Genomic DNA, 13302 nt, shown 5'->3' with positions numbered 1-13302 from the left:
CCAGAAGGAACAAAATTGTTTTTTTTTAAGTGCCTTTATTTTGCCCCTGTCAACTCTGAAAAGGAAAGAAAAAGAGGAGGGGGTAGGGAGAAAAGAAAAGAGAGAAAAAGAGAGAAAGCAATGGGTAAATTTTTTAACTATGAGGTTGCCAGATAGATCGAACTTGCATTACCTTCCCATCTTTAAAAAAAAAAAAAAAAAAAAGGAATTCTGCTAACATAAGGTGTAAAAGGTCCAGCTGGGCAGTGTGCTGGGAGAATTTCCCTTTGGCCTGCTTTCTGCTTTGTTTTTGTAAAATGCCCTTTTCTGAGCCTCCTATTTCTTGTTTGCATATATCACCTACAAGCCATGAAATTAAAATAGGAGGAATTGCATAAATCTGTTTACCACAACAAGTTCTTGGCAGCTCTTGAGCCATCTATACCAGAAAAAGTTAAACTGCATGAGTTGTTCTCGCATAAGAAAATCTTGTGTCATTTTGATCTTTGGTTGCAGAACACTAAAATATGTAATTTATCATATATACTCGACTATATGGTGACCTCATGTATAAGTCAAGGGCAGGTTTTGGGGCCATAATTATGGATATTGATGTGAGCAGTGGATAAGTTGAGGGTAAAACTTTGGGGCATATAACAAAGGATCTATAGGATGAAGGGAAAGAGAACTATGCCAAAGAAATTCCAGCAGGCATAACTTTGCTCAGAGTAAAGGCTGGATGGATGAGAGAATAGAGGGGAGACAGTGCTTCCAGGACAGATGACCCTCTTGCTTTTCACCAGGGAATGGTTCCTTTTTTAAAATAAGAGTTAAAGTACAATACCTAGGTTGATCCATGGATAAGTCGACAGGGTTTTTTTACTAAAATTTTTAGACTTATACATGAATATATACAGTAATTATGTTTTTTTCCCCAGTAAATGAATACAAAGTGATACTGAGGATGACTTCATTGTTTCATGACATGACTGAAAAATGTATAATATCTTATATAGTTATGGAGGTGTGTCTGTTAAGGGTTAAGAGCCAGCTAACACAAAATGTTTAGATGTGTGGTGACCATGAGCACACGGAGGACGAAGCTGTTGCTCATAGGTACAAGGTCATTCTACTGCCTGCGTGCAACAAGTTTGAAGATGAACACGTGTCTGATTAGACAAGGGGACAATTTTCTGTGTGGGACAGGAAGAGGCTGGGTTTGTGGGACCGCATGGTTTGGTGTCTATATAAACTCAGGGACTTCCAGTAATTGTTGTGTGTTTTGAGAGAGGAGTTGATTGTGAGTTCTGTATAGTCGCGTTGGTTGTTTGGTTGCACTTTGTAAATAAAGATAAGCACTTTTGGGAGCTTGGCTTGTCTGGTCATTAATCAGCAGAAGCCTGGCAGTGAATGCTGGAGAGTTCCCCGGTACCTGTATTCCATTATTTCTGGAAGACATCCATCTGCTGTTATCTTCGCTGAGGGCTGTGAACACGTTTCTAAAATTGTCAGCTACTCTGCAATACTCTGACAGTGGCCTCACCTAAATGGTGAAGGAGGAATATCACAAGCTTCAAATGCTAGCTTTGGCCTGTTACAGACAGCCAAAATAAAGCTGCTTCGAGTCACAGTGGAGGTATGGTGTTTCAATGATGCATGCGTCCTAAGAGTCCAGAAGTCACACCAAAGCCACGCTTCAGCCCTAAGGACTGGAGCATGACTTTGGTGTGGCTTTTGGACTCTTAGGACGCATGCATCATTGAAACACCATACCTCCACTGTGACTCGAAGCAGCTTTATTTTGGCTGTAACAGGCCTTTGTGAAGCTGATTTGTGCTCTGTTGTGGATATTTAAATGAGAAGGTAATCTGGGAGAAAATATGTATTCTACCAGGTAGTTGCATTTTTAAAAATTAAGTAAATATAGCCATGTTTATTATTTTTAGATCCAGGAAAGTGACAGATGACTTTTAAAATGCAACTGTAATGGTATAGAACTAAAGCTGTGGCTAATTACTTTTTAAAGTAATTTTTCAGGCTCTGCTCCAGTTATAGCATTAAAAAAGAACACATCCTTCTCCAGGTGCCGTGCCACACCAATGCATGTAATAAGTGAGAACAAATAAGTGGGAATTTTCATTTGTGCTACCCCACTTATGGAACCTCCTCTCCAAAGAGGCTTAACATGCTTACCCTGTTCCAGTTTAGGTGTCAGATTAAGTCTCAGAAAAAGACTTTATAGAGATGTTGGCTAATTAATAATAAATAATAATAATAAATATTTATTTATATCCCGCCTCTTCCGTTTTGAGGATTGAGTTGGGTAACAGCAAAGTTTATATAATATACAACAATAAAAACAGCAAGCTCCACAAGACCCCGGCCCAACCCTCCCTCCCAAGTATAAAATTAAACAATAAAACACAGTTAAAATACATAACAATATGACAAAATTAATAAACAAACCACAAATAAGAAAAGTAATAAAAGGAGGGGGATTCAGTTGGTTCTGGACATTAACAATCAGGGAAGGCCTACTGGAAGAGAAAGGTTTTTGTTGCCTTTTTCAAAGCCTCGAGCGAGGATAATTGGCAAATCTCTTCTGGCAGGTCATTCCTCGTTTTTGGAGCAGTGACAGAGCGGTCACCACCAGTCTGGTCTTTCTAGATTGTAAAAGGTTTTTCCCGGAGGATCTGAGTGTACAGGAATGACTGTATGGGAGGAGGTGTTCCTTCAAGTATACTGGACCCAGGCCATGTAGGGCTTTATAGGTGATAACCAACACCTTGTACTGTGCCTGGAAGCTAAGAGGCAGAAAATGTAATGATTTTAAAATAGATGTAATATGGTCGAACTTGGATTTTCTGGTGACCAGTCTGGCTGCCATGTTTTGTATCAGTTGGAGCTTCCAGACGTGGCACAAAGGTTGCCCCATGTAGAGCGCATTGCAGAAATCAAGGCGAGAAGTTACTAGAGCATGTACGACCGTTTCTAGGTCACGCTGCTCCAAGTAAGGGTGCAACTGTTGTATCAGCCGAAGCTGATAACAGGCACTCCTGGCTGTCGCATCAATCTGAGAAGACAGCTGAAGCGACGAATCCAGGAGAATCCCCAAGCTGCGGACGCAATCTTTCAGGGGAAGTATGACCCCAGCTAGAACTTGCGAACTTATCTCCATACCCGGATTGGGGTTACCTATCATGAGTACCTCTATTTTATTTGGATTCAGCTTAAGTCTATTTTCCCTCATCCTATCCATTACCGACTTCAGGCAGTCATTTAGGGGGGAGATGCCCTCCTTGGTCACTGAAACAATCCGAGACATAGAGAAATACATTTGGGTGTCATCAACGTACTGATAACACCCTGCCCCATGTCTCCAAATGATCTCACCCAGAGGCTTCATGTAAATGTTAAACAGCATGGGGGACAGAATGGCGCCCTGAGGTATGCCAGATGTCAGCTCTCTCATAGAGGAGCGGCTGTCCTCCAGCATCACCATCTGGAATCTGCCCGAGAGGCAGGAACATAGCCACTGCAAAGCAGAGCCAGCGATTCCCAACTCTCTCAGGCGTTCCAGAGGATACCATGGTCTATGGTATCGAAGGCCGCTGAGATGTCCAAGAGCACCAACAGGGCCACACTTCCCCTGTCAATGCACAGACGGCAATCATCGACCAAGGTGACTAGGGCAGTCTCCACTCCGTATCCCAACCTGAAGCCAGTTTGAAATGGATCAAGATAATTGGTGTCATTCAAGACTGCTTGGAGCTGGTTTGCAACCACCCTCTCGATCACCTTACCCAAAAAGGGAAGAAGAGATACTGGTTGATAATTGTTTTTGTCCAGGGGATCAAGAGAAGGTTTCTTTAGAATGGGTTTCACCCCTGCTAATTTCAAACTTGATGGAAAACAACCTTCCCTGAGAAGGCATTGATTATAGATTGTAGCAACTTCAAGGTTACCTCACCTCCCTGGATGGCCAGCCAAGATGGACAGAGATCGAGAGGGCAGGTGGTCTTTTTTACCTTACCAAGCAGCTTGTCTACGTCATCAGTACTCATAGATTGAAACTGATCCAAGATAACATCATTAATGGCATTAAGTGAACTCTGTATTTTGTTTGTTTTGATATCAACTCAATATATGGAAGCATATAAATAAATAAAGCGGCATATCGGCACCAGCATTAGGGTTAGGGAGCACGCACCACATACACGCTCCCTAACCCTAATACATCATGGCAGCGTAACAATGGCAGTGCCCTGTATACATGGGTGCTGCCATTGTTACGTGAACCCCGCGCAGTGTCCGCATGTGCCACACGGCACTTACCTAACCATTGGACCAGTGGCGCACTTGTTATGCTGCCTCCATGGCGTAAAAAGAGCCCGTATTTTATGGGTTCTTTTTCCGCTGGCAGGAAGCCATGCAGTTTGGCGGCTCTGGCTTCCCTCCAGCGGAAAAACTGCAGCTGCCAGCCCGGGCCTATGTTGCCACTTTTCAGTTGTGTAAGCTATGTCTGGTATGGTCACAGCAGTTCTGACATACCACTTCTTTTAGACATTCTAGTCTGGATTCCTGCCATGAACTAAGCATAAGACTGGTTTCCAAGAAGGTGGTTTCCAAGAAGGTGGCTGGCAATTTTAATGAGTAAAATTAAAGTGACACTAAAGGACTACATAATGTAATCTTTACTGCTGCAGTGCTGCTTGCTTAGATTATGGAATAATTTCTTGTGACAGCTAAAATGCAACTTCCACCTCTCTCTATAGTGTTTTGGGTTCAAAAAGGAGACTAAGAGGTGGCCTACAGACTATTTCACACACTGCCCAATTTAATCAACCCTGATTTGCTCCCAAGCGTGGTAGATTCACCAAGAAGCCAATCCCTATTTTTCAAATGTGTGTTTATTCCATTCACATTTTACATTTCTAGGTGCACACTTTTATCAAGTTTTAAGCGTTCATCTAAAAATATAACGTAGGAAGAAGTGTCACAAACTTTCTGTTCCAAGTTGTCCACAGCCACAGAAGACAAGGAATTTTAGTAGCTGGCCCAGTCTATATCAGAATACTACTACAGAACCGAATGCACAGCAAAGAAAATAAGAGTCACAAGGCCATAGTAGAACACGAGATATTCATACAGAACAAAGGCCCCAGTCGATCAGTTATAACACAGCCCTGGGAGTGGATTCTCCACCTGATACTATCTTTAACACAATGCTTTGTTAAGGAGATACTCTGGAGACACAAATGAGTGAGTGAGTTGAACAGAGGGAATTCACTTCCTAGACTGTTTTTGCTTTTTTTAAAAATCAACTAGCTGATCTCTTCTGCCCCTTCTGAAGGGAGTGGGCTCAATCTCTGCGCATCAGTGCCACTGTTGTCCTTCTGTACAAACTCACAGTCACACACACCCCATACCCAAAGAGGAAAGGACCTCCCAGAACCGCTAGTGCTTTGAATGCAAAGGTCTCGCCCACCCTTTCATAGAGAGAAAGAAAGCCAAAACATGACGGACACTTTGGCTCCTGCTGACGAAGGGCTGACCTAGCAGAATGAAAGCACCCCACCCGGGTGTGAGAGAAGGGGAAGGGGGGGAGGTCCCTGCCTGCCAACCACCCACCCTGCTAGCGCTTTGCTTTTGTTTAAATGAAATCAAGAATGCGTTTAAGCAATTCAGTGAGGACTTTCCCTCCCCATGCCTCCTCCAACTCCCTATCTTTGCCATGCCAGCAGCAGTCCATAGTAACTGTAGCCTGACCCATTGTGATGCTGGTGATTCAACCAAGCACTGTGTTCCAAGGGTTAGCACATCAGCCTGCTTCTCGGTGGATGTAGAATTTGTTATCCCTGTTGCCACTGCCTGGTTGTGTAAGCTTTAGACTACAGCCTCTCTTTTTTGACCCCATTTTCTCTCCCACAGGACAACTGGAAATGGTCACAGAACACAATGGCCTCCTAACTTTACTTAGGGAAAATGAAAATGAATAGGACAATCAGCCTCAGTAACATGCCATACATGATTAGAATTAGACAACAGGTCCTTTTAGGAGAAAGTATGGGACCAGCTTTTGAGTTAAGTAAGGACCAGAAAGGCATAGCCTCAGATAATAGATTTTGACCCCAGTAACAGTTTGACAGTTGTAAAGTTTGGGTTTCTTTGTATATATTGCCCTGTTTGCATATGATCACTTGAATTTTTCAGACAAGGAGCTAACATGTCTTCAGATAGCTCTCTATATATGATAGGATGGTGACAGGGTTTGTTAAATGTATGGTTAGTTAAAATGAAGTTCAGCATCCAAAGGAACTGTATATAGGAAACTGGTTTTTTAAAAGTCTGGAGGCTGGATGGTCAGGATCCCAAGCAAATACATGTGTATGAGGAAAGGAAATAGTTAATTAATGTGCATAGAATACATCTTCTATGGAGCTCCCACAACATCTTGAAGAGAGGGATGAAGAAAATGTGGATGTGGCTTCAAGCAGTCATCCATCTACCTGGCCTACCTATGTTCAAAGGAAGACTGAAAGCACACTGGTGAGGAACAAGGCAAGAACAATAAAGAATGTGGCCTGAAGACTGAGATAAAATATTTGCACTTTCAAATATTTCAAGATGTATTCGTTTTTGAAATGGGTTGTATTTTTCTTCTATACTAATATATTTTGCTTATTTTGCTTGTTAGTTTCAACATATCTTAATTCTGACATCCAAATACAGATTTTATGTTAATGATTTAACAATTAAATGAAACATGTTCCTTAATGATGTCAGAAAGTGAGGTAAAGGATCTGTTGAGGTGGCCCTTTCACTGACGAGAGCTCTGTCATACCACAGAGAAAAAAGCTGGTTGCTCTCCCACTTATCATTGCAAAGTGGGAGAACCAAATGTGGTGCTCTGAGGGCAGGTCAAGTATGCTTTGTAGGAATGGCCCAAGATTTTCCATCACCTGAGGAAGGGGCAGGAATGTCAGCGGCTTTCGATACCATAGACCATGGTATCCTTCTGGGGCGCCTAGCAGAGGTGGGAATCGGGGGCACTGCGCTCCAGTGGTTCCGGTCCTACCTCTCCGGGAGGTCTCAGATGGTGCAGCTGGGAGACGTGTGCTCCGATGAGAGGGCCCTTAAAACTGGGGTCCCTCAAGGAGCCATTCTGTCTCCCATGCTATTTAACATTTACATGAAACCGCTGGGAGAGATCATCCGGAGACATGGGGCGCGGGGTTATCAGTACGCTGATGACACCCAAATAGTTTTCTCTATGTCTCCGACTGATGCAGTGACTGAGGATGGCGTCTCTCCTCTCGTGGCCTGTCTGGAGTCAGTAATGGGCTGGATGAGGGAAAACCGACTCAAGCTGAATCCAGAGAAAACGGAGGTACTCGTGATAGGTCCCCCTGGTCCAGGATTGGCAGTGGTTCCACCTGTCCTGAACGGGGTCACGCTCCCTGTGAAGGACTCCGTGCGCAGTCTGGGGGTGCTTCTTGACTCGTCTCTTCGCCTGACTGCTCAGGTGAATGCGACGGTCAAGAGCACCTGTCATCAGCTTCGGCTTATTCGCCAGCTGCGCCCATACCTGGCCCAGAGGGACCTTGAAACTGTGGTACACGCCCTGGTAACCTCGAGACTGGACTTCTGCAATGTACTCTACATGGGGCAACCCTTATACCAAACCTGGAAGCTTCAAATGGTGCAGAACATGGCAGCCAGGCTGGTCACTGGTACGTCCAGGGCCAGCCATATAACACCGGTATTAAAAGATCTCCATTGGCTGCCCACTCGCTTCCGGGCGCAATATAAGGTGTTGGTGATTACCTATAAAGCCCTAAATGGCTTGGGCCCAGGATACCTGAAGGACTGCCTCTCCCTGTACATTCCGCCCCGCACCCTCAGAACATCTGGGCAGCAACTACTTAGGGTTCCCGGGGCGAGGTTTGTCTCCACTACCAGGAGGACATTTTCCATCGCCGCCCCGGCCCTTTGGAACATGCTGCCCACAGAGCTCCGCTCAGCTACCTCCCTGGCCCAATTCAGACGGGATCTTAAGACCTTCTTCCTGTTCAGGACTGCATTCCCTGAATAAGATCCTATAGGCCTCCCCCGCCGCACTGGAAACGGGGTTGGCTAACCTGGGGCCTTTTGTTTTTATGTTTTTGTAATATTGTAATTATTATGGTGTATGATTTTAATGTTTATGTTTTTCCTTATTGTATTTTAACTGCTGTAAACCGCCCTGATCTGATGGAAGGGCGGTATATAAATAAAAATTTTATTTATTATTATTATTGCTGCCTCCATGTTTTCTGTCATCTCACAACCACAAGTCCACCAATGGTGTCAACATCTGTGTTGCCCTCTTTTTCCTCTTCCTTCCCCCTTCCATGATTTCTTGCTCTACAAAGAAGTCTAGGTCTGTCTGCTTTGCTCTAAAGACACACCAGCCTTGTTAATCAGCTGGTGTTTCTTTACCACGTTGGACAGAGAGTCAACAATGATAAAGAAGAAAAGGTGCTGCTTCAGTAGGAATGGAAAATCAGAAGAAGAATGGTGTGGCATCAAGACATGGGGTTGGGGAAGTGGAAATGAGGGGGAAAGGGAGGCAGTTGCTGGGAGCAGTAACACAGTTCAACACTTCTGATGGGCCAGCCCTGTGGTCTTTGAAACCTGTGTATCCAACACTGTACTGTGTTACCAATGAAAGCAGGAGAAATTAAATCCTGCTTCACCAGCAGGAAAAAGAAGTAAAATAACCATCCCACCATCACATTTCCTTCTGGCTGTCCACTGTATGGTTTCATCAGCAACCCCATTTAGGATTGGCCACTGATTAGGAATCCTAACACTGATGACACTTCAAAGCATTCTATTACATTATGGTCAAGGTAGACAGAAGTAAAAACTGTCATTGTTTGTGAAAGATGCAAAGAAGAACTGAGGACCAGTGTTTAAGTAATCTTATCAATTAATACATTTAAATTGAATTATTTTGAATTAAAAAAAATCAAATGAAGACAGAAAGAACTGCAGACATTCTGAGAAGATACTAAAACTTTTTAATGCCTTTTTTAAAAATAAGAATTTTCTAAATTTACTTCTCAGAGTTGGGTAAATTAGAACAATCTGATCACTTAAAGAAGGAACAAGTGTATTCTGGGGCACAAGTCCAAGAATGTTGAGGTATAGGATATTTTCACAGAACAAGTGTAGTGCAGTGCAGCAAAACTGTATGCATATCTACTTAAATGTAACCCACAATGAATTCAATAGGATTTACTCCCAAGCACATTGTTATAGAACTGGGGTTTTAAAGTATTGCTTATGCTGTTTGAACAACATAATAATGCTATAAGTAAGGTGTATAACTAATAAAATATAGTAATGGAGCTACAATAATAGATATTCTTGCTGTTGTTTATACGACAGCATTAACAAGAAATCAATTCCACTTTGCAGAGGTTTATAAAATGACAGGTCTCTGACCCCAGGAAGAAAACTGAACTGCAACCATTTTAATACTCTCCTTATAGACGCATTTGAAACAGAACTAGTTTATGCCATATATGAAAGCCCCATAGGCCGAAAAGAAGATATAGAAGTGAAAATATACCTTTCCATAAAATCTGTAACAATGGCAATAATTTTATTATTATTTTGTTATAAAAGAAAAGTGGTAGAATCCTGGGAAACTTGGGCTGATGCAGTGCTGAGTGGCAGGTAAAATTACTGTGACAATTCAAGAATTGTAAATCCTGATGACAATCACAATTAGGATATTCACAAAACCAGCACAGCATCTGCAAAAGACAATAGACTCAGTCTTTATCTTCTTGTATTGTATTAGCCTTTCAGCCAAAGAGCAGATAGAACTAGCTAACATAATTTATATGGAGTTTTCAAAAAGCCTTTGATGAGCAGGCTACTAAGGAAACTAAGCTAATGTGGTGTGGGAGGCAAAGTATTGTCACGGGTCAAAAAGTGTCTAAGAAAAGGAGAAGCTGTGAGTGGGAATGAACGGCCATTTTTTGGTCCAGGAAGAAGATTAACTATGGAGAACCCCTAAGCACCATACTCTTTAATACACTTATTAATGACCTGGGAAAGGGAACGGGTGTTGAGAGGGCAAACTTTCAACTGACAAGAGTCCTAACAAAGCCCAGGAAATGAGAACCACAAGGAGGTGAAATGATGTGCTGAACAGTTGTGGCCATAGAAATGAAGGATCCATTTGCTATGCTCAACCATAATGGCTGGATTTGAAACCTACAGCAGATACTTCATGATAACCTAAGAATTAACATGGGTAGCTTTTTTTCGTGAGCCCCGTGTGGCGCAAGACACAGGATGTCACCAATTTTTTTGGGGGGGGGGATACACCCCAGATACAATGAGAGGAGCATTTTATTAAAAAAATATAATTCAGTAGTAAAACTTAAATTATTTAATGTATTTTAGTTTCAAGGGTAAGTCTCAAACAGGAATCTGAACCCCTGCAATTGAAGTGGCATGCTACACTGCGAAACTGAAACTTAGCTATGCTGTTGTTGTTCTTCTCTGGAAATCTCCTTAACAGCATTTATCTAGAGAAATCCTAAACATAGGGCTGTGACAATGCAAGTCATCCTAGGCAACAGTCCTGAAACCTTATGCTAAGTGTAAATCTCAGAAATGATGGCAAGAAAGTCAGTTGTGCCCTTACTCTGGTGCTACAACCCTACTTCTTCTTCATGTGAGATGTGCTGCTTGCTTAGCATCTCATTAGTAGAAGTGTGAACACAGCCACTCGGGGGCAATTGATACTTAATCCTTAGCTATTCACACCTCAATAATGGGGAGCAAATTAACCCTCACTACATCCTACCTAATTCTAATGGACTTCTGGGCCTCACTCCCATTTGCACGTTTGTACAGTGTTACTGAAGAGGCACTGGCAGGGGTCATTTCGTCTGCCTCAGTGTATCTACATTCACTTTATGATATAACAGGACAATAAAGGGAAAGTAGAAAATACAAGGCGTTCATGAATGTAGACAGATAAGCACAATTCCTTGCTAGCTAGTATGAATACAGCCAAAATAAGGGATGCTCTCTCAGGAAACATGGGCCTTTAGGTTTGAGCCTGGTACAAGCACACAGAGTAGTCATAATTCTTAAACATCCTTTTGTAAAGAGTGAAACATCCATAAGAAAGGTAGAATTAAAACTAAAGGACACATAAGTATCCAGCACAGTCTGGCTGTTCATGGGTTTTCTGCCAGACCAACAGATCTATCCTGAAAGCAAATCTTTCCAGTCTAGCAACAGCTTTCAAAGGGTTAAAATGAAAACTTCCCTGTAAAACCAGGAAAAGGGGGGGGGGGGGAGAAAAGGCACCAGAAAAAGAGGGACAGAAAGTTAATTGAAAATGCTGTTTAATTTTTCAGCTCCACTGGACTACACCCCAGCACAGATGGTTCATCAAGACAGTCTCTGTCTGTATCACTGTCCATCCCAGCCTCTCTTACCCTCCACCCCTGCCTAGTCGCCTTTTTAAATGGGAGGAGGTGGGAGCACAGCAGGCAGTAGCTCAGAAATGGGGGGAAAAGGCAAGTTAACACAAAAGCACATTCTGTGCCACTCTTTTCAAGGTGCTGGGACAATGCTCCCAACTTGATCCTTTCATAAAGGGAATGTTTCAGGGTCAGAAAACAGGACACATTAAGACTGAAGAGGCTGCAGTGCTAGCCATTTTGCTGCTGACTTTGGTGGCCAGTTACAGGCTCATAATGGAGTTGGGAAGCTTCCTTCTTTTATTTATTTATTTTAAACCCACTGTTTCTTCAGGGCCACCACAGCCTTTGGAATGCCTAGAATAGGCACTCTCACTCCTTCCTCCTCCATTCCCTGTCCCTCTGTCCCTCAGTACAAGCATTTCCTAGCCAAAGAGAGGATCATCTTAACTGGATTACTTCAACAAGCCACCAGTAGAAAAAAACATTAAAGCTATTTAGTATCATGCCATAAATCCTTCTTGGCTCCTCTCATTCATATTTCCACTCATGCCATTTTATTTATTAATTAGGAGTCCCCATTTTGTTGATGAAAATCACTTATCTTTGTATCTAACTTCAAACACTCAGTTGCTCTTTGTCATGGATGCAATCTGCAGACCTACTGGTCAGAATGGATAAAAAGATAGAAAGTTAACATTCTCTGGCCCAAATTAGGTGTCAATTGAAAATCTTCTACCAGCTTTGTTTTTTTAATTTGCATTCCAATACCAGGAAACTAAACACTCACCCTTCTTTGCAATATGTTGAAAAGCTGCATCTCACCTTCCAACTTGCAACTGTCACCTTCCAATCTACTTGCTTTTGACAAGTATTCTTTGTGATTTACAACAACCCAAACTCCAAGATTTGTCTTTATTACTTTGCCTAGTTCCTAGACTAATGAACAAGAGTTGAGGCTCATAATCAGAGAGTTCTGGGGAAAGGAACTCCTGAAAACTAAAGAGAAAGAACAGAAATTCAGAAATCCAACTCAAATTCAGGCCTGCTTTTTAAAAATACAGTGGCATTGCTTCTGTCATATCAAATACATACCCTCAAGGGAATATTTGTATTACTCATTTGTGTGCTTGGAAGCACTTGGAAACTCTCCCTCTGAAAAGTGCAAATGAAACAAACGCAGTTTTTGATAGATACATGAATATAAGGGCCTTGTAATGTGCCAACTTCTGCAGACAGATTCCAAAGATGAGAAATTAATGATTTCTCAAGTGATGTGACTCCCTCTTTGCAAGGCAAGGCTCCAGCCTTTCAGGATAATATTCTATAGCTATTTCCAGAGGACAAGCATAGAAGTATATTAATGTAATTTAATGTCTAAACACAGGCCCAAGTCCATTGTCAAGATATGAAAAAGAATCTAACAGATGTCAGAAGAGGTTGTTCTTTATACTAGTGTGGTGTAGTGATTTAAGTGTTGGACTAGGACTCAGGAGACCAAGGTTCAAATCCCTGCTCAGCCATGAAAACCACTCGGTGACTTTGGGCAGTTCACACTCTCTCAGCTTCAGAGGAAGGCAAGGACAACCTCACTTTGAACAAATTCTGCCAAGGCAACTCCTTGATAGGGTTGCCCTAGGGTCACCATAAGTTGTAAACAGCATGAAAGTGCACAACAGCAAATACAAAATAGATGCTGAAATATAGGAAAGATAAAGTAGTAGCCTTGAATCAGCATCCGCTGAACTGGTGCTGTAAAAAATCAACCTTTGCTGAAATAGATCTTGTAATAAGAAAATAATCCCAAGGCTTGCAGTGTTAATTC

At 42.3% G+C, this 13302-nt stretch overlaps 1 protein-coding gene across 3 annotated transcripts in view; it reads right to left on the bottom strand.

Annotated features, from left to right (window-relative positions):
* RNF220 (ring finger protein 220) overlaps positions 1–13302 on the bottom strand; it is a 373850-nt gene that overhangs the window by 292625 nt on the left and 67923 nt on the right. The gene's annotated exons all lie outside the window — the stretch shown is intronic.

This window comes from Sceloporus occidentalis, unplaced genomic scaffold (assembly GCF_023333645.1).
Source record: "Sceloporus occidentalis isolate IW3139 unplaced genomic scaffold, rSceOcc1.0.p SCAF_3, whole genome shotgun sequence".
NCBI classification, from domain to species: Eukaryota; Metazoa; Chordata; class Lepidosauria; order Squamata; family Phrynosomatidae; genus Sceloporus; species Sceloporus occidentalis.
Note: the sequence above shows the minus strand (reverse complement) of the source record. Positions and strands in the feature narration are given on the sequence as shown.